The sequence below is a fragment of the Pinus tabuliformis genome, chromosome 9 (assembly GCF_031772625.1).
Source record: "Pinus tabuliformis cultivar Carrire ecotype Pingquan chromosome 9, CPIR1, whole genome shotgun sequence".
In the NCBI taxonomy this organism is placed as follows: domain Eukaryota; kingdom Viridiplantae; phylum Streptophyta; class Pinopsida; order Pinales; family Pinaceae; genus Pinus; species Pinus tabuliformis.
In genome coordinates this window covers 752135865-752159333 of record NC_142307.1, presented here as the reverse complement: position 1 = coordinate 752159333, position 23469 = coordinate 752135865, and positions in this window count along the sequence as shown.

Genomic DNA, 23469 nt, shown 5'->3' with positions numbered 1-23469 from the left:
CTTTACTAGTTCTTCGGCTTCAATTAGGTTGTAAGTGCCTTGCCAAGTAACTCTGGTGAGACCCGTGCATGTAGTATCAGATATTAAGCCCTTCTTCTTGTCCACGAGAGCTTGTCTTGCAGCTGGTGTAGTGGAAGCGCCTGCGGTCTTCTTAGATTTCTTCCCCATCTTTTTTGAGCTTCCTTCTATGGATGAATTCTGCACAGCGGCGAGAATAAACGTAACACAGAGATATGCTAATGAAAATCCAATATGGGAAAGATATATCAATCAAAGCGTGCTGAGAGATTAACTCTTAAAAATGGCTGCGGATCCAATCCATGGGAAGATCTTACTGATACATTAAATGACCGTTTAAGGCCTACCACCCCTTAAATGCTCATTACACCATTATTCGGCTGAATGACTCGCTTAAGCGTGCTATGGATATTTTGGCAGTTGAGTGCAGGTGATGGATTATTTAAGATATCAAACTTTAAATACGAATGTATCATAATATCCCTCCATTTAACAGCTTTTTCGAAATCCGTGCTGTATCGCAATCGGGCATCGGGAACACTTTAAATCTTTATGTTGGCAATTTTGAAACGCCGATCGCCGATAGCGATATCGCATCGCATCGAGAGAATAGGTGTTATATAAACATACGGATAGCATACCCCCGACCGCCGATAGCGAAATCACATCGCATCGGGGGCAGAATCTAGGCGCCTTATTATTATACATGGGATATTGCCGATTTCCGATTGCGAAATTGCATCGGATCGGGGTGAATGACTTAAGGTGCTTATCCTGTATATAAAGTATCGCCGATTGCCGATTGCGCATCGCGTTGGGACTAATGGCATGGGGTACTTTATGATGTGCATGGAGTTTCGCCGATAGCCGATAACGATATCGCATCGGCAGGATCCCATATGTCATTTATTTGCGTCTTCTATGTCATTGCGATATGCGATCTTGCGATCGCTTTATTGCAATGATAAAAGATTGTTATATTTGATTCAATATGGGTTTTTCAAAAGGTTTTATATAATGCCTTCATTTGGTTTGCGGACCTTTTACAAATAATGCAATATTGATACCAATTGACTTCTAAAGGGACCCATATATAATAATTTTGTAAATAAAATGTTATGAAATGGGGGGGTGTTGTGGAGCACAACAATTGGCGATTCGCTGGAAGAAACAGTTATCTCTGAAAAGTATAGAAATACTTAAACTTTTTCAAAAATAGAATTCTAATCAAAGGGGAAAATTCTAATATAACTAGCTATATATGCATTCCAAGTGAAATGAATCTATTTGTGCTAATTTCCTCTCTTTTTTAAGAAAATAGATACATTCTAAGTTTTAAATGAGCCTCTATGGGTTTATAATGATAAAACAGAAAACTTCTCCAAATCAGCTTTTAAAGTGAACTCCTCTGTCATAGGTAGAGCCTCTGCTGCGAGCAAACGTTTATAGTTTCGACAGGGATACCTTTTAGCCATGTTATTGTCCATTGTTCCATTCAATTAAGAGTGAGATTAACAGAATGAATTCAAAACATGTTTCCATATTTTGTATTTCATTTCCTTTTCTGTTGTTGATAAGATAAAAAGCCATTGTCCTAGTTTGGTGGCCAGCTGTTGACAATGTCATTCACTAGTAGTAGTCTAACTGAACAAGCTGGCTCGTGATGAGACCCCTTGTCTTGTAATTTTAAGCCATTACCCTGTTTTGGTATGCAGTATTGGTAATGTCAGTTAAACTATTTCCCTATGAACATGGTAAGCAGGCTTGCAATAAGACCTCTTATCTTTAATATCAGATATTTTAGAATTACACTCTGAGTAATCATAAACTTTAGTGAATGGGATGAACAATCTTCTCCTTAAGAGTTAATGGATGACAGGGTAAGAGTTGAAGATGCTGAAGTTGGATTGGCTTCTATCTTGATATTGATAACCTTTTGAGACGAATTTGAAAACAGAGAATGATTTACAATACTTTTAAACTTTGAAAGGAGTTCACAAAACTTAAACTATAGTTTCAGAATACAATGATACCTAATTTCCTAGAAATTATCCCTTTTGGTTAAGAGTTCTATTATTTTAAAAGCAAATATCGCTGCACTCCTATAGATCAAATTTTCAAACACAACAAAGGTCAATAGTAGATACCTTACAACATTATTTTCTACAAATCCTACAAACTACAAAAATCTATCAAACTAGAAGGAGAAGGGGTTACCTCCTCAATTAAAGAATTTCTTCAAGATAAGGCCATTAACAGGGAGAGAATCTCTCAACCCTGATAAATCTTGCAATATAAAGGTAGAATGGCCTATCTTTTCACAGATCTGAAACGGTCCAAGCCACATCTTCTGGAACTTGGTATGTTTACCCTTATCCTCATGGGCTTTGTCCCATTTCAGAACTAAATCACCGACTTGGAATTGTTTTGAACCGGATGAGACTGAATCAAAAGCTGCCTTAATGACTTGCTGATGTTTGGCATGAATAACCCTGGCTTTTTCTCTTTCCTCTTCTAATTTTAGAATTTGGTCATGTCTAAGCTGAATAGAAGAGGAAGGACTTTCCTCAATGAACTGCACTAGGGCTAAAGAAGGAAGAACAAGATTTGTGGGTAGTACTGCTTCTTTTCCATACACAAGATTGAACGGAGAAGATCCTATAGAAGCTTTCTGTGTTATCCTATCAGCCCATAATGCAAACACTAAAGATTTGTGCCAGTTTTTATGATTCTGTTCGATAGTTCGCTTAATGATTTTGATCAGATTTTTATTAGTAGACTCTGCTAAACCATTACCCTGGGGATAGTAATTAGCAGAATATTTTAATTTAAATCCTCTTTTAATAGCGAAATCAAACATAGCATTGCCTGAAAAGTAAGATGCATTATCAAAAACAAGAGCATTTGGGACACCAAACCTGGTAACGATGAATTGATCTATGAATTCAATGATTGCTTTAGAATTTGCTGTCTTTAAAGGGATTTCCTCCACCCACTTAGTAAAATAATCGGTAGCAGTAAGGATATACTTATGCTGTTTGGAAGGTGGTGGAGTAATCTCCCCAATGATGTCCTATCCCCATTGCTCAAATGGTTGTTCAATGTTGACTGGTTGCAGAGGGAAAGCTGATTTACGTTGTCTTCCACTAGCAGTTTGACAATTGAGGCATTTCCTTACATACTCGTGGGCATCTTTAAACAGAGTAGGCCAATAGTAACCAGCATGAATAATTTTGTGAGCTGTTGTATCAGCTCCAAAATGTCCTCCCGCTGGTCCATCATGTAACTCCTGCAAAACCTTTTGGGCTTCAGTTTTCTCAAGGCATCTCAATAAGATGGAATCATAATTCTGCTTAAAAAGGACATCATCAATAATTGTAAAATTCTTTGCTTTCAACCTAATGGCCCTTTTGTTCTTGTAAGATAAGTTTGGAGGTGCATAACCATTCTTTAAATAAAAGATTAAATCTGCATATTGTGATTCAGAATCAGTAACACTTATCTGATTGATTTCTTCAGTTTGCTCTGTATCGCTTGATTCTAGAATGTTGGATGCTCCTGCCAATATCCTGCAAAAACCTTGGCCCCTAACAATCTTTGCTGGCCTAATTTCTAAGTCATACTCTTGAAGCGCTGTGACCCAATTTGCCCTTTTTTCACCTAGTTCCTTTTGGATTAATAGTTGCCTAACTGCTGGGAAAGGAACTATAACTTTTGTGTGGGTTTTCAAAAGGAAGGGTCTATAATGCTTGACTGCTTTAAATACAACAAAGGCTTGTTTTTCTACATCGGAGTAATTCAATTCAGCACCCTGAAGATTTGAGCTAAAAAACGAAATGGGTGCTTCCAAATTGTGATCATTTAGTTGCGTGAGTACTGCAGCATAAGACAAGTCGGATGCAATGGTATACAATGTAAAATGATTAGAAAAATTTGGAGTATTCAAGGCTGGGGCATTGATTATTGATTGCTTGATTAGATCAAAAGCTTCCTTTTCTGCTGATCCCCACTTAAAGACTGCATTCTTCTTAATCATTGTCTGAAGTGGCAAAATAATTTGAGAAAAATCTGGAACAAATCTTTTAACAAAATTGATCTGGCCTAAAAATGACTGCATCGACTTTTTATTGTGTGGGAAAGGGATTTCAGAGATTTCTCTGATCCGACCAGGATCGATATAAATGCCATCTTTGGATACAATAAAACCCAAGAGTTTTCCTTGATCAAGAGAAAAGAAAGACTTTTTAGGGTTAAGAGAAATACCATATCTTTTACAACGCTGAAAGATTTGATTTAGGTCATGTAAATGATTATACCTCTCCTTAGAGAATACAGTAATATCGTCTAGATAGACGACTACTGTTCTATTAATTAACCCTCTAAAAGTTATATCCATAGCTCTTTGGAATGTCGCTCCTGCATTTATAAGTCCGAAAGGCATTTTCTGATACGCATATGTTCCCCATTTCGTCCTGAATGTGGTTTTAAGCTGGTCATCAGGATGAACTAGAACTTGGTTATATCCTAAGAAACCATCAAGAAAGGACATCAATTCAGAGCCTGCTACTGATTGGAGTATTTGCTCCATAGTAGGTAATGGGAAATTGTCTTTCAAGCTTGCTTTGTTCAAATTTCTGAAATCAATACAAATTCGAATGTCGCCATTTTTCTTTCTGACTGGCACCATATTAGAGACCCAGTTTGAGTGTCGGACAGGAAAAATAATCTTGGCCTTCAAGAGTTTGTTAAGTTCCGATTTAATCTGGCTCTCCAAATTTGGATTTATTTTTCTTAACTTCTGCTGAATCGGTTTCTGATCGGGAAGCATAGGAATGGTATGCTGGATAATGGATGTATCATATGTCTTCAAATCATCATACTTCCAAGCAAAGACCTGTTTGTTTTTCCTTAACAGTTTAATAAATGCCTCCTTCTCTTCCAAGGAAAGTCCTAATCCTAAATTAATATGTTGAGGAGCTTGTTCAGTTCCTAGATTTATCAATTCAAACCTAAGGGTAGAGCTTTGGAGCTTTGCATTAATTACAGGTTTAAACCTGTCTTTAATATCATAAAGATCTTCCAGCTTTACCACAGGCTTAGGAATTGCATTTTCCTGAGGTATTTCTTTCATTTGTAGATCATGGTCATTTTCCTCAATAATTTGATCGTCATAGGACTTTTCAGAAGTTAGAAATTGTAAAATATCCTCATCATGGTTGAATACTCTCCAATTAGTGACATTGTCAGGAATTGAAGGCCTAAAAAGCAATTCTACGGAAAATCTATCTAGGCTGTAGTCTTCAGAAGGTAGAAGCTTGGAAGCTACATTGGCTAGGAGATCGGCTGCCGAGTTTTGAGACCTGGGGATGGAGGAAATGTTGAACGCGGAAAAGTGCGAAGTAAGTTCTTGTACTAGCGATTGATAGTGCTTGAGGTGATTTGAAAGAAAATGGATTGCATTCCTCACCTGTTTAACAATAATTTCAGAATCGCCAAATACTTTCAAGTATTGCACTTTAAGACCGATCGCTTTATACAATCCCTGGACTAAGGCTTCATATTCGGCTGTATTGTTAGTGCATTCAAATTCCAGCCTACACGACAACATTGTCTTTTCTCCTTGTGGACTAACCAAAATGCAACCTGCTCCTGAGCCCTCGCTGGACTTAGAGCCATCAAAATATAAAGACCAAAATAAAGAGGTATTAACAAAAGTATTTACAGTTTTCTCAGCATCATTGAAACATCTAGACTTATCAGTTTGTGAAAAATTTTCAATCTGAGATGTAAAATGATTGACTGAAAAAGGAGATGGTTGGGCAACAAAGTTGCCAAAGAATGACTCTGACGAATAATTCCCCAAAATGTTGTTGTTGAACGCTACAGGTTGGTTTTCTTGCTCAAATTCAGTAACTGTGTGGGTCATATGTTTCTCTCGATCGATCCTTATTTGATTTGGCTTGCCCTTGTAGGGAAGCCACATATGTGACCAATCAGTGGAAATATACCCATGAAATTTTTCGGACCAATCCCTACTCAGAATTAAACCGTAAAATTCAGGTATATCGGCTATTAGGATGTCAATCCTTTGTACTACTCTGGGATCAGCAGACAACCTGATAGTTACGGAATTAATTTCTCCTACAACCTGCACTTTGGTCCTGTCCAACTGTACAATATGAATAGCAGACTTCTGGGGTTCAATGTTCAGTTTAGAGCAAACTAAAGCTGGCATTATGTTAGATGATGCCCCTGAGTCAATTAAATAGTTATGCAGGTTTCTGTTGTAAATCTCATAGGTCAGCAGGAAGGGTGGAGTATGAGAATTCGATCTATCTCCAATTAGAACTGAATCGGTAGCTTCAACCATACCTAGAGGAGGTTGGCCTGAATCATTAGCGGCTTTTGCACTGGGAAGCGGTGTAGGGGGAACAACATTCAATTCTTTAAGAAGTAATTTTTGCTGATGCTTTAATTTACTAAGCTCAAACATAGTAATGTTTGCTTTAGTTTTCTTCATGTCATCAAAAATGTTATACTCCATTGAATCGGATACGACTAATGTTTTGGATGTTGAAGGAATATTAGAAGTTGAGGGCTGGTTTTGGGGAACTGCTGCAGGTGATTTCTTTGCAGGTGTTTTTTCTTTGGTTGTAGTGGCACCTGCACTCCTCTTATTTGATGATACCTGAACAGGTTCAGAAGTACTTTTGCTCCTAGTAGTAACTGGGAACGCCTCTTCTTCATTATCGATATCGGAGTTGGGGAGTATAAAATCCCACATTCCATGACATTCTACTACTTCTTCTTCATCATCAGTCGGTGCGATTGTTTCCTCTTCCTCTTCTTCTTCTTGCTCTGAGTCTGCGTTAGATATGACATTTGGGGGCTTTGACTCATTTCTCTTAAAAGTTCTAAAGGGTCTTTTGGTTGAGGTTTCGGCCACCTGCTTTTTTATTTCGACCATTTCATTTGATAACGTTTTTAAGACCTTTTGCAAACCTTCCATGTCGTATGGGTCTTTTGGGGTCTTCTTCTTTGAGTCATCTTTGAAAGAGACTTTTTTGGCTTTTCTGTCTTCCAGGGCAGCTTTCTTTTCCAGGGCATTGATGCGTTTTTCCACAGCAAGCGCTTCTTTCATATTTTCGGCTAAGGTAGGTTTCCCTGCTCTATCTACAAAGATGGCTATATTGGCAGGCAGAGCTGTTATATACCATTCGCTCCGAATTTGTTCGCTTGGTTTGGAGGCTGTAGGGATTTTATTTAGGAGTTTATTGAAGCGTGCATTAAATTCCTTAATTGGTTCCCTATGTTCTATTCTCAGATTGGAGAGATCGTTTATTAAAGTAGCCAAAGACCTATCATCTCCATATTTGGTAAGAAACTGCTCTTGGCAAGTGTTCCAACTGGTAATGGAACCAGAGGGTAAAGAGAAATACCAGGATCCTGCTGATCCTTGCAAGGTATAAGGGAAGAGTCTAACAACAACATCTTGTTCTGTTACTCCTTTCAAATTGATTGCTAACATGAAATTATTGATGTGTTCCTCAACTTGGGTTCCATCATCTGGATTAAACTTGGGTAGCCATTTTTCAGGATAATCTGGTAATGGATGCAATGGCGCAGGCATGTTGACTGCACTAGGTCTGGTCCATGGATCTGCCATTGTAGTAGCAACAGTGGTTGATACTACTGTTGGAATTCTAGATGTATGAGAAGGAAATAATATTGAGGAGTGGGCAGGTTGAGATGTTGAAGTTTCTAATCCCTGGTGAACAACAATATGTAATGGGGGAGTGGATGGTTGACTTTGCAGAGGGGAAGATGCAATGGAGGATGTGGATGAAAGCTCTTCACTATCAGATCCTTCAGTATTTTTCTTCGCCTTTTTCCTTTTGGGTAAAGGGAACTCAGTGGGTTCAATACCGAGCTTTTCGCTCTAAAGTCTGGTGAGAGGGTGAGGTAGATTGAACTGCGAAGTCGCACTACTTTATGATACTTCAGATTTCTGTGGTGAAATCGAGAAGCTCTGAAGTTTGTGGATAAGAGACTGGACTTCAGGTGATTCAAGACTTAATTGTTCTGGAGTATGATGGGTTTGAGCAGTGGTAGTTGATTCCCCTTCTTCTTGTTTGGATACCGGCGAACCAGTATGCAAATAGGAAGATCGAGGGGATTCGGAGGGAGGATTACTCTTAGAATGGCTTATGGGTTTTGGCTTATGTGCCATTCACAGTCGATGGCCCTCCTTCTAGCGCCAAAAATGTTGAAGCCTCGAAAATCGCTGCAACAACATCGGGGATAACCACCCGGTCCGGACCTTAGTACAGCTCCTTTTCCGTTTGGAATAGTGGCTCCGACTGGGGATAATGGGACCAGTTTCCAAAAAGTAGATAATCGGGATGAATGGATGATTTATAAAACTAAGCTAGCGATGGGCGGATAACTAAACTATTTAACAAGAATACAAGAATTATAACCTATCCCGGGAATCTATTGAACTTTAAAGTGCAGCATTTAATGGTCTGTGTCTAAGGACAGGCATATAGATGACTCCATCGATCAGACATAGATATTAATTCATTCAAGATTACTGTGCCTAAATAGTTAAGCCCAACGATTACAGCAATATTACCGCACTCATCATTTATATTATCGACATATACATGATTAAAAGGAAAGCATATCATAAAACATCCAATAGTGGTATGAATATAGATCTGCTGTTATAGCGCATGCATATAATCAACAATAGCAAGGATAATCAAATAACAATTCACATAACAGGAATGAATTCAGACATAGATAGAAATACCATATGAGCTGCTTTGACACTCCCGATATCAATCGCTACTTGTAATTCTTTCTTCAACGCAGAAACATTCATAAAAATTACAATAGTGCACAATTGCATAAAAAGCTTCTTTGCTGAATTAAGAAAGACTGGTCCAGTTTCATAAAAGAATATTGACTGAAGCACAATAGTGCAAACTTCAGTCTTTAAGTCTGGTACAAAACTTTACGACCCTTTCCAAAACAATGAAAGGGTCTATAAATACTAAATTAATCTAAATATCTATCAAACTGAAATGCAACTAAATCGGTATCAATAAATTTTGATCCTATTTTCCTCAGGGATCTGGCAATTGGTGGCATGATTCATCAGGTAGGCTGCTTGCCTTTAAATCTGAGCTGACTTATCGCAAGCATTGGCTCTACTTCAGGAGGTTTGTTGAGGCGCGAATTGAGCTGGGCGGCATAGGTGGCATCCTGAATATCGGGAATTATACACCCAATTGCATCTGTTAGGCACTTAAGGGCGGCTCTCTGTGTATGCGGCTTTACCAGGAAGAGCCAATATGCTTCCATAGTTAAACTATTAATCCCAACGATTAATCTCCCTTTCTCCTCTAAATCAGGATAGCATGATTGTTCCAATGTATTTGTTGTTGTTATCTTTCCTGGTGTACATTGGGAAATCATATTTGCTAAGTAGAGAGTGTTGTTAACTAGATCAACCAGATTGCTGGAAGTTGATTTACATCTTGAAGCTGCCCTTTCTGCTTTCATCACCTGAGTGTGCCATTCTGTGAAAAGTATGTCTTTATATGTTTCTGAAATCTTGGGCAAATTTGCTTCTCTCCCTTGATCAGAATCTTGCCAGCCAAGATATGCGGTTATGATCTCTTCGGCCTGGTCTAACTCATTCCTGGCCTTCTCTACCTGTTGATTGATGGATGTCGTTAGCTCACACAATGGCTCTGCCTGAGCGATTTGTTGACATAGGAGCCTAATTTGGGATATTAATGCAGTGTTTATTTGCACTGCTTCTGCTCTGAATTCACCCACCTGTTGAGCGCCCTTTATCTTTTCGAGCTGCGATGACAATTGAGCGATTTGCTCATCTTTTGTTTTCATCATTTGCTCGTTTGCTGCCCTTAATTGTGCCAATGCCTCCGATAATTCCTTCTGTTTCTGGATTGCGTTTTGGTCGACCCTTTGCTTTTCTGCCTGCAATTGCTGAGTTAATTGACTGTTCACTTGTTGTTGTGTCGACAACTGCTGCTCCGCCTGCTCTGCCTTCTGCTTTGATTCAGCCAACTCTGCCTGTAATGCGAAAATTTCTTGGTCCTTAGTCTTTAGTAGAAGACTTACCTCCGATGCCTTGTCGATTGTTGCTGCCGAATAGGCTCCCGCATACTATGATAGTTTTGTTAGGTCATCGGAGGGGTTGAATTCCTCCTTCCAAACCACGTTGCCCGTTACAGTTTGTTCTGGAAAAAGGGGAGGTTGATCAATCTTCCTCCTTTTCCTTTGTATTTTTACCACTGCCTTAGGACTCGGGCTGTAGAAAACATCCAGGGGAGGAATATCTTCTACCTGGAGAATGATTTGGTTGGAGGGGTCTTTTGGTATTATCTCAACATCCTTGGAAATGGGTGGGCCGCTGGTTCCACTTAGAACCTGAGGTGAAGTGATGTCCTGTATATCGTTTGTCTTGGAAGTGTCTGTATCCTTGGAACATTCCAACCCACTGATGATAGAGTCAAATTGCCTCCACTCTTGAAGCAAATTAGGGTCAATAGTAGTATCTGTATTGACATCAGTGGTGGTTTGTTTTTCCTTTTCGGCTTGGGCTTGGGACTCCTTCCGCACTTTTTCCTGCTCTCTTTTCTGCTGTTCCTCTTGTTCTTTCTTTTGCCTTTCCTCTTGCTCTTTGTTTTGTTGTTCCTCTTTCTCTTTCCTCTGTTTCTCCTCGTGTGCTTTCTTTTGCCTATCTTCTTTTTCTTTTCTCTGCCTTTCCTCCTATTCCTTTTTATGATCCTTTGTTACCACCAGAGGTTCCTTTGACTGTTGCCGAATAGGCTCGCTTGATGATGTCGCCGGGGTTGTTGCTAGTAAATCTAGAGGCATAGTTTGCAACCTCTATTCTCTAAGCTTATTAAACTCAGTCAACCCTTCATCATTATATTTCAATCGAGCGAGTTCTTTAGCCTGAACTATTGTTTCGGCTGCAACGAATAGGTCGTCAAACATATCTTCTTTGTGCTCAAATTTTGTCAATTTGTCCTGTTCTAGTGCATTATAGGCAACTTTGCTTGGATCATATGGCCTGTTTGGGATAGTCGCCAGAGTTAAGGATTGAATCTTTGTGGCTTCCTTTTCTGCATGTTTGAGATCATGCAGAGTATAGACACCACACCTCAAGGGAAAAGAGGGCCAGCCCCTCTTCTTTTCTTTCTTGAGAGTCTGTGTAACACTCTCAGCCATAATCTGATAGGCGATTTCTCTTGCTAGCAGTTTATCTAGTATATACAAAGGGAGAACATGTGGGTTGGCTTGGCTGTCGAAAACTCTTATGTAAGTAAATCTCTCCTCTCCAAACCAATTTGCTACTGCTGTTATATCAAACGAAGCTTGATAGGAAATCTTGGGAATGGGTTTATCAAAAATAGAATAATGAATAGGCACCATAAAGCCATTGCAAATTTGGTACAGATGGTGCTTGTAAGAGGACTTCCATAGTTTCTGATGGTATATGTGGATAGCCGTGGGATCTTGTGGCGTCCACCTCCAGCCGAGCACGGGAAATTCAGAATTGAAACATAGTGTATCTAAGATATATGCACTGTAATAGAATGGGGGAATTTTCCTTTCAGTGACGACAGTCTGATGTCTAAAATCACGCACAGCTTGTGCTAATTTGTCAGAAAGGATGGTGGCCCAATCCATAATTATACTGTTTACAACTGCCTCCATTAGAGGTACCATCTCTATGGTAAAATTAGCAGAATCATGCAATCCCCATAATCTACACATCATTATTCCCGCATAGCAATAAGGAGAAGCCCGAGAATCAACCGAGTACTTACCGGAAGATTCGTGTTTGTGTTTGGCTGGATTTTGTCTCCAATCCCAGATGGGTTCAGATTCAACTTCATTTTCGCTTGCAAAATTCTCCAGGAACGCTTTATTATATATCTTCTCCGGCTCGGGCAAATGATACAATTGCCTTAGATCATCCGGCCTGAACGATCCGAAGATTCTTCCATCTCTAGTGCTGAAAGTTCTATCCAAGATTGGGATTTCTTGAATCGCCCACCGCACTACGTCTGTGTATGGGAGAATTTGCTCCCTGGCTGCTATTCTGTGAAGGAAAGAGTCGGCTAAATCCTTGAGAGTACATTCAGACTTCCGAGTAGGATCCACAGTAGCTTCTGTTACTGTCTTTACTGGTTCTTCGGCTTCAATTAGGTTGTAAGTGCCTTGCCAAGTAACTCTGGTGAGACCCGTGCATGTAGTATCAGATATTAAGCCCTTCTTCTTATCCACGAGAGCTTGTCCTGCAACTGGTGTAGTGGAAGCGCCTGCGGTCTTCTTAGATTTCTTCCCCATCTTTTTTGAGCTTCCTTCTATGGATGAATTCTGCACAGCGACGAGAATAAACGTAACACAGAGATATGCTAATGAAAATCCAATACGGGAAAGATATATCAATCAAAGCGTGCTGAGAGATTAACTCTTAAAAATGGCTGCGGATCCAATCCATGGGAAGATCTTACTGATACATTAAATGGCCGTTTAAGGCCTGCCACCCCTTAAATGCTCATTACACCATTATTCGGCTGAATGACTCGCTTAAGCGTGCTATGGATATTTTGGCAGTTGAGTGCAGGTGATGGATTATTTAAGAGATCAAACTTTAAATACGAATGTATCATAATATCCCTCCATTTAACGGCTTTTTCGAAATCCGCGCTGTATCGCAATCGGGCATCGGGAACACTTTAAATCTTTATGTTGGCAATTTTGAAACGCCGATCGCCGATAGCGATATCGCATCGCATCGGGAGAATAGGTGTTATATAAACATACAGATAGCATACCCCCGACCGCTGATAGCTAAATCGCATCGCATCGGGGGCAAAATCTAGGCGCCTTATTATTATACATGGGATATTGCCGATTGCCGATTGCGAAATTGCATCGGAACGGGGTGAATGACTTAAGGTGCTTATCCTGTATATAAAGTATCGCTGATTGCCGATTGCGCATCGCGTTGGGACTAATGGCATGGGGTACTTTATGATGTGCATGGAGTTTCGCCGATAGCCGATAACGATATCGCATCGGCAGGATCCCATATGTCATTTATTTGCGTCTTCTATGTCATTGCGATATGCGATCTTGCGATTGCTTTATCGCAATGATAAAAGATTGTTATATTTGATTCAATATGGGTTTTTCAAAAGGTTTTATATAATGCCTTCATTTGGTTTGCGGACCTTTTACAAATAATGCAATATTGATACCAATTGACTTCTAAAGGGACCCATATATAATAATTTTGTAAATAAAATGTTATGAAATGGGGGGGTGTTGTGGAGCACAACAGGTTTTCATTTCCAGCATTGTTATTTCTATTGCATAGACTAGGTTTCCTTTTGATGTACCATTTACACTTTGCAAATAGGTTAATGTTTACATTTCTGCAATTAGGATTAATATTTACATTCATTCGAAGTAGAATAGCCTTTCCTTTTTGCAAAAGTAACTAGGATTTCCTCTCTACAAAAGTAATTACGTTTCCTTTATTCAAATAGAGTAACATTTCCATTTTTGCAATTAGTTTAGGCTTAGATTTCATGGATTCACTTCATGGCATCAGATCAATGAAAGAAGTACACATTTCATGCTGCACATATAGTGTTGACACCTCTTAAGTTTGTATAAACCCCGAGTTGATAATTTAAGATGACAACCTTAGGAGTTGCAACATTCTTGTTGCAAAATCGAGGCTCATCAATTGTTATGTGGGATAACTACTTGAGTTCCCTGTAGCCTTATCTTGTTGTTGTCATCTTTGTCATCCTCTGAGGAGATAGTCTTTAAGGTGAGATGGTTGGCAGTTTTTGAGGATGGAAAAGGGGAGATTTGGGTGGGAGGTTTACTGATGTCAAGGGTGGCATACTAGTCCTTGATGGGCATATGAGAAAGATTAGATTGCTGTTGCTTGCGAGTTGAGTGATGATGAGAGGGTGATTTAACGTAGCACTCAAACATATTTATTGGTATCAGAGCCTAATTTCAAGGGATGATTGACTCGAAAATCTTGGAAGATGTTTCCATGTTCATGGCATTAATGGTAGCAGAAAGATATATGTTTTCAGTTTAGAGGCTGGATCTACATCTTCTCATTATAGTAGAGGCATATTAAGGCAGGGATAGGGACATAAATTTTCATGTGGACACAGATGCATGCATAGAAAGTATAATGACCTAGTCTGGTAGTTTCAAATATTTTAATTAAGGAGCTAATGGAATTCCCTATGCCTTCTAGGGTTTCTTCATGCCAATATTCTAGCAATTGAGAGTACAAAAGGATCCAAATAAAGGTAGAGATGAAATCATATTATTCAAGGTTAAAATGGTTAGTCCAATAATGATATTAAAGGCATACATACTAAAAGAAGTAAGGTCCTTCCTAAAATATTTTTTCTTGATCAAATTGATTTGAATAGATGGTAGTAAAATAACCCTTAGATCCTAGTTTTAGGTCAATATTTTATTTGGCTTTCCAGTGGGTATTGATCCATAGGACCAACTCCTTTTTAGTTGGCCACAAGACTAGGAACCTGCTAATGATGGAATGATCCCTGATGCATTGCATGGAATTGTTAGTTTTTGAAGACTTAATTTGATACTTCGGTGTGTCCACTACTTGAGGGAGGCACTACCCTAACTTCCATGGCATAGAAGGTGCTTCACTAAGTGCTTAGTGGTTTCTATATGGATTATTTCTTACCCTTGTCATCTAGTGAGTCTTAACCCTAAGCATTATCAGTGTTAGGCATAGGTTGAGTGAATGGCTGGTTTAAGAATCGTGGTGAGGGGCCTATCAAGGTTTGTTTAGAGATCAAATTCTTTTGTGAGAGTGCCTTCTTAAATGAGGGCATCTGCAGTGCCAGAGAGGAGGTTTCCATGGGGGATGGAAAAGGTTTGCCTATAGAAGGGTGTAGATGGAGTTGAAGAACAATATCCACTCAATATAAGTATCAATTAATGTATAATTTAAAAACAAAGCATTTCGAAATATAAAAATGTGATATATATATATATATATATATATATATATATATATATATATATATATATATATATATATATATAGATATATATATATATAATGGATGGTTCATATTCGAAGCCATTATATTTCAAAACTTAATATTAAAATAATTAATAAACATATAAAAAATCAATGTTTAAAAAAAAAATTCTTCTAAGTTGTATATCTATATCTCTATATATTATCAATGCTATGCATATCACATTAAAACATTGAATTAAAAACATTCTAAAACATGCTTAAGAAAAATGTTATATATAACTATATGTATTATCAAATTTTTAATAAAATAAAAAATAAGAATATTTATATATAGAAATGTGAAATTTATTTGGATATAAATAATATTATTCCATCGTAACTCTGGATGTACCAAGTGTTAACAGGAATCAAATCTCTTGAGGTGCAAAACTTTCTTCAAGTTTTTCACTCAAAAGAGATTTAAATCTTCAGATATTTAATCCCTCTTAATTCTTGATAGATGTGGAGTTAAAATGAATCAATGCTGGCTCTTTCACAACCACATATTATATAATTGTATGTTACTAATTTTTTTTGGAGGAAAATCTGGGAAGATCTGCTCGAAGTGATCACATCCCGTTGGAAAAAATAATCAAAGACTAACCTCGAGGGAATTGAGGAGAATTGACCCCATGAACTCCCAATGGTGAGGTGATTTAGCAATGGGACCTTGACTAGTTGAGCTAACCCTCATAATTAATTGTATGTGACTACTTACTAATACACTCTATATTATTATTATTTAATAACACATATTAATATATATTATATTTAGTCATTATAAATATATTAAAATTGAGGGTTTGATGGACTGAATCTATGGGATTCCAACCCTGTCTTGTTGTTCGCTCTCCATTTTCCTTTCCCATCTCGACATTCTACAATAATTTTTTTTCCCTTTTCCTTATATTTTCCATGGATGAGGAACTTGTGGATTTTTGGAATGACCCTTTAGAAGGAGACCATATTTGGAGTCTTTCTTGTCATTCTCCGAAGTTATCCTTGGGCTTGTCACAAATATAGAGATTTCAGATCCCCTATTGATTAGGTGCTCAGTATTTAGCTTAAAAATCAAAGTTCTCAGAATGGATCGAAACTTGAACAACCTTGTCCGTTTCAGAAAACGATCCTAACACAACTCATTTCGCTGAAAAACAAGTTCATATGAGAAAGTTATTGTGTTCTAATCACTTTACTAAACATGCGAAATTTGCAAAAAAAATGCCTAGTCACTACATAGTCAACAGTCCATACTACTGATGTGGCAAGTGACTAGGCAGGGTCAATGATGGTCAACAACGAATCACACATGGACAAGTGGCATCATTTCATTGGGTTACACAGGTGGTGTGTTGGCGCAATCTTATTGGTTTGTTTTGGGCCAATGAAAGAATGCCACGTGGAAAACCTGGGGGCCGCCACGTGGCACCTCCCAATGGCCTAGAAAATCTCGACAGTGAAGAATTTTTTTTGGGTGGAGGTTGGGGTCGAATCCGCAACCTTCGGCATACCGTCCCTAAGTCTTAACCGCTTTCGCCACACTATGTTCCTTACCCCATATGTTCTCGGCATATATTTAAAGTTTAACATTATGGGAATAGGTGGTTAGGAGGGCCAGCCTGCAGGCCATCCCTCCGCATGTGATTGCAACAACCCAAATGCTGGCGGTTATGGTTATGTCACCCGATGGCTCCAACATAGATCGTTACCCCGATGGTTTAATGCATACCATGTGAACACCACGACGCGGTCACTGTTGCGGTTTATCTGGTGGACAATCCAACACATCAACACTGCAATGGTATCCAACATGTGAACGTGATTGTTGTAACACCAAATAGTTAGCACTTCCGACGGACCATCACCCTTACAGTTAATGCGATATTAACACCACATGTGAACACTACACTGTAACCTTCAGGTTTTTGATTAACAAAATTGTAGGGTTAACACTAATCGCGAGGTTATTGTTAATTAATATGGATTAATTTAATTAGCTCCAAGTTTAAAATGACAGAATTTTGGCAGTGCCACTAATTTCGGGGCTTGCCTTCACATTTAGCGGCTCTAATTGGAGTCATTCTAGATTTAGAGGAACTTTTCTAGGAGAATACTATCTGAGTCATAGGGAAGGCAGTTTCGACCAAATTGAGCTCGGTAAGAGGTGTTCTTGGCTAATTTGGACATTCTGAACACATTGGTGCAGGTATCAGGAGCCATAAAGCTTTGTAAAATAACATTTTTCCATATTGAGCTAATATAGAGGCCCAAGCCATGGAAGCTGGACCAAGGAGATGTAGCCTAGCAGGGGTGAACTCCTTCATCAAAACACCATGTTAAAGTGTCTCTTTGATGGTTTCTTGTACTTTGAATGTATGTTGTTCAGTGTTTGTTTTTGAAGCTATTTTCCTGAATGCCATTTTAAACTTAAGGAAATTTACATGATTACATACACAAACAACTAATGAAACCTTAGTACAAGAAGCAATAAGCAAGAACATGTTTAGAAATATGTAATTGATATTAGCACAAAATAAACTAACAATGAAAAATAGATCAAGTTGGTATTAGAGCAAGGTTGAATTTCTTGATTTCTTGAGTTTGTGCAATTAGGGTTTTAATGGTTGCAAAATTGTGATGCTTACAAGGTTAAAGTTGCAGAAAGGAGAAGGGAAGCTATTGGTTGTAACTCCTGAGGTAATTCCTAGAAGAAGGAGAGCCACAAGGCCACAATATCCACCACCCAAAGTTCCAATTCCAGTTGCACTTGAAACTCCTCTAGTTTTTCCTTCAACTGAGATTGAAGAGGTACAAGCAGTACCAGTTTTTGAGCCTGAATCCACAACCATTATGTCTGGAGAAAGAGAGCTTGAAGGTCCTTCTTTAGAAGAGGAAGAATTCAAGAAAGCTTTATTCACTTTAACTGAGATTGTTAAAGTCCTTTATGAAGAGAGGAACATTAGAATGGTTGGAGAGAGTTCTAAACCTCCACATGGAGAAGGAAGCTCAGAGGATAAAAAATATGAGAAGAAGGATTCAAAAGGGAATGGTGGAAAGCCACCTCCATCTCCACCATCCTCATCATATTACTCATCATATTCATCATCTCACACAACATCATCTTCCACTACCACCACTGAAACTTCCCATACTCATTCAAAAACCCCAAAAAGAAATACTCCCTTACTTAAATTGGACATGAAATTTGAACTTCCCATGTAAAATGGAGAGGTGAATGCATAAAAGTTGGACAATTGGATTCGATAGTTGGAGGTATACTGTAGAATTCAGAACCTTCTAGAAGATGACATAAATATACAGTTGGCTTCATTGAGGCTAGTAGGAGCAGCATTAGTTTGGTGGGAAGAAAAGACTCAAGAGGAAATGCAAATACGTGGTAAGATATCCATTACTTGGGTTGAATTTGTTTATGCAATTCAAAGACAGTTTTATCCTTTAGCCTATATGCAAAAAACCATTATGAGTTGGCAGAATTTTAGGTAGCTCAAAGGCCAAACAGTCCAAGATTATACACAAGAGTTTAGGAAAAGGGGTTTGTTGTTAGGAGGAAATTTGAATTCCCAAGACACACTGTTGAAATATATTGGGGGTTTACATTCCTATTTGAAACATACTATTCTTATGTTCAATCCAAACAATTTATATAAGGTATGTGTGCAAGCCACACACCTTGAATCTAGAGGAAAGAACATTCAAGGAGAGGGTAGTAAGAGGAAGCCATTCAAGGGAAAGGAGAAAGATAAGGGTGGAAAATGGAAGGGAAAGAAGAACGAAAGTGTGAAGAAAGAAGGGGAGAAAACCATATGCCAACATTATTCCAAAGCTGGGCATGATGAAGCCCACTGCTGGAAATTGCATCCCGAATTAAGGCCTAAGAAAGAAAACAATAAGGGAAAACAAAATACGACCGCTACCACACAACATGACCATGGTTCAGACTCTAGTGATGAGACCAAGATTTTAGCCATCATTACAAAAGGGAAATATAATGTTGCAAGCACTAGTTCCTCACATAGTCAAAACAACACTCCAAATGAGGAGTCAAGAATAGAGTTGTTTCATGTAAGAGTGATTTCAAATCATACAAAGATTGATGCATTATTCGATAGTGGGTCACAATCAAACTTGATTTCAGAAGATTTGGTTAAAAAACTAAACCTTGAAACTGTACCTCATCATAAGGCATATCCATTGGGTTGGATAATTAACAATGAAAACTTACAGGTTACAAGGAAGTGTTTATTCAAGTTTGCCATTACTGAAAAGTTCATTGATGAAGTTGAGTTAGATGTAGTTCCACTTGACATCTTAGGAATCATTTTGGGTAGTCCTTATTTGTATGATAGGAAAACAATATTTTATTGCCATGACAACAAATACATATTGCTCAAGAAAGGGGTGGAGTACATTGTGAGAGCCCATCACAAAAAGCTGAACATTTCTTTGGTTAATGCAGGGGAGATGAAGAGACTAGTAAATGCAAGTAAAATTTTTTTGCTTCTCATGATCAAGAAAAAGAATGATATTGATTATGAATCTTTTTAAGGTTGTGATGATAAACTGAAATCTGAATTGTTTGATGTGGTAAGCAAGCATGGCGAGATGTTTCAGGGAACCAACAGGGTTACCTCCCAAGAGGGGAATTCAACATGAGATTTAGTTGCAACAGGATGTTCCACTTCCAAATATTGGCATGTATCACATGTCGATTATGGAGAGCATGGAAATAAAAAAGAAAATTCAAGAATTGTTGAGAAAAGGTATCATACGCCCATCCACTTCGCCATGTGGTTCGCCCGTTGTCTTGGTGCCAAAGAAGGATTTAACTTGGTGCATGTGTGTGGATTTCCGTGCACTGAACAAAATCACGGTAAAGGATCGTTATCCACTCCCAAGAATTGATGATTTTCTTGATCAATTGAGGTATGAAAAGTATTTCACTAAGTTAGACTTATGAAGTGGTTATCATCAAGTTAGGATAGCTGAAGAAGACATTTGGAAAACCACATTTAAAACTAAACAAGGATTGTTTGAGTGGCTTGTTATGCCTTTTGGTCTTACAAATTCTCTAGCTACTTTCATGAGGGTAATGAATGATGTATTGAGACCATTTTTAGATGATTTTTTCATTGTCTACTTAGATGATATTCTCATATTCAACAAGTTAAGAGATGAACATGTCATGCATGTAAACAAAGTACTTGATGTCTTGAGAAAAGAACAATTGTTTTTAAAGATGTCGAAGTGTGAATTTGGCAAGACTTCTTTAGTGTATTTGGGACGCATTTGTGGAGGAGGTGAGTTGAAGATTGACCTCTCTAAAGTTGAGGTCATTCTGAATTGGCCCAAGCCCAATACAATTACAGAGGTAAGAAGCTTTTTAGGGTCAGCACAATATTGGAGAAAGTTTATTGCTAATATTTCTTCCATTACATGCATTGACAAGTGTCAAGAAAGTCTTCCATTGGGGAGATGTACAACATAAAGCATTTGATGCTTTGAAGCAAAAGATAAATTCAGCACCGGTATTGGCTCTTTTGAATCTTAGACAACCATTCAAGATTCAAACAGATGCAAGTGATTATGCCATGGCAGTAGTTCCATTGTAACATGGTAAGCCCATTTCATTTCATTCTGAAATTTTTAATGGAGATGTAACTAACTATCCCACCTATGACAAAGAAATTTATGCATTGGTACAAAGTTTTAAGAAATGGAAGCATTATTTGATGGGGAAGGAGACCAAAATCCATACCGACCATCAACCATTGCAGTATTTACAGTCACAGTCAAAGTTGCAACAGTCACGACATTTCAGATGGATGGGTTTTATACAACAATTTCATTTGATTATTGGGTATAAAAAGGGAATCTACAATAAGGTAGCTGAGTCAATCAAATTGAAGAGTTGGATTATCATGCACATAGTAGTTTTTTATATCACTTGGGCAAGTTGTGTATTCCATAGGGAGAAAGAAACAATATCCTAAGGGAGGCGAACACCTCATTGATTGCTCGACACTTTGGTGTATGCAAGACAATAGTGAACCTTCAAAGGTATTGTTATTGGCCACGCATGTTGGATAATGTTTCTCGTTTCATAAGAGGATGTTATTTATGTGCTACAAGTAAGCCTAGAAATAGGAAACTTGGTTTATACACTCCACTTCCAGTACCTTCACATCCATGGGAGAGTATCTCAATGGATTTTGTAGGAGGTCTTCCATTTTCGAGGAAAGGTCATGATTACTTGTATGTAGTTGTAGATAAGTTCAGCAAGATGTGCATATTAACACCATGTAAAAATAAAATTACAGTTGAAAAAACAACGCATATTTTCTTTCAAAACTTATGGGTTCGTTTTGGTCTTCCTACTTCTATTGTAAGTGATCAAGATTCTTGATTTGTTAGGAATTTTTGGTCAAATTTGTGGGACATGATGGACACAAATTTGAAGAAAAGTACAACCTTTCATCCACAAACAGATGGAAAAATCGAGGTGGTCAACCGAACAATTATTCATATTCTTAGAGGATATTGCAGCAAACATCCCAAGTTGTGGGATGAACAGTTGCATTACATACAACATGCATACAACAGGGCAAAGAATTCTTCCACAAACACATTACCATTTGAGGCATGTTATGGGTACTTGCCAAGATCGACATTGGACTTCATCTTTGAGAAATATGTCACCATTGATGGTCACAATGACATCGATAAGGTAAGGAAGTTCATAGAGAAAATTCAGTTGATACATCATATAATGCAGGAACAACATGAGAAAAGTCAGAGCAACTACAAGGCAAGGCATGACAAACACCAGGTTGATCACAAATTTCAATTTGGCGATGAAGTTTGGTTATATATTAGCGAAGAGAGACTTCAAGGGGAAGATAAAAAGCTTAAGCCAATCCGTTATGGTCCTTTTAAAATTTTGGAAAATATTGGTAACAATGCATTTAAGCTTGATTTGCCTCCTTATATGAAAATATACTCTGTTGTTAATGTTGAGAATTTGAGATTATTTGAGCCTCCTTTGATTGATGATCAAGGAGAGCATGTTCAGCTGCCATCGATAGATGATTTCTTGCTAGAATATCTAGATGAGCTTCAGCAAGATCTCATACTTGACAAAAGAATCAGGACTTCGAAGAGAGGGGATGTCGAATACCTTAGAGTGGGACCCAAGGGACAAAATCATTCTCAAGACAAATGGTTGTAGATCGAGAAGGTGAGGGAGCTGTACCCTCACTTGCTGAACAATTGATAGTATCTTTTGGGGTCCAAAAGGCTTCTAGTGGGGAGGAATGATCAAGTGCTCAGTATTTAGCTCAAAAATCAAAGTTCTTAGAATGGCTAGAAACTTGAACGACTATGCCCGTCTCAGAAAAATATCCTAACACAACTCATTTCGCCGAAAAGTAAGTTCATATGAGAAAGTTATTGTGTTCTGATCACTTTGCTAAACAGGCAAAATTTGCAAAAAAAAGCCCAGTCACTGCACAGTCAGTAGTCCATACTACTGACGTGGCAAGTGACTAGGCAGGGTCAATGATGGTCAACAATGAATCACAGATGGACAAGTGGCATCATTTCATTGGGTTACACAAGTGGTGTGTTAGCAAATCTTATTGGTTTGTTTTTGGGCCAATGAAAGAATGCCACATGGCAAGCCCCGGGGCTGCCACGTGGCACCTCCCAATGGCTTAGAAAGTCTCGACAGTGGAGCAAAATTTTTTCGTGGAGGTTAGGGTCAAACCCGCGACCTCCGGCATATCGTCCCCAAGTCTTAACCACTTCCGTTAGACCGTGTTCCTTACCCCATATGTTCTCTACATATATTAAAAGTTTAACACTATGGGAATAGGCAGTTAGGAGGGCCAGCCCATAGACCAGCCTTCCGCATGTGATCGCAACAACCCAAATGCTGGTGGTTACAGTTATGTCACCCGGCGGCTCCGGCATAGACCGTTACCCCGACGGTTTAATGCATGCCATGTGAACACCACGACGTGGTCATGGTTGCGGTTTATTCGACAGACAGCCCAACACACCAACACCACAATGGTATCCGAAATGTGAACACGATTGTTGTAACACCAAATGGTTAGCACTCCAATGGATCATTACCCTGACGGTTAATGCGATATTAACACCACATGTGAACACTACACCGTAACCGATGATTTATGGTTAACAAAACTGCGGGGTTAACACTAATCACGGGGTTATTGTTAATTAATCCAGATTAATTTAATTAAATCCGAGTTTAAAAC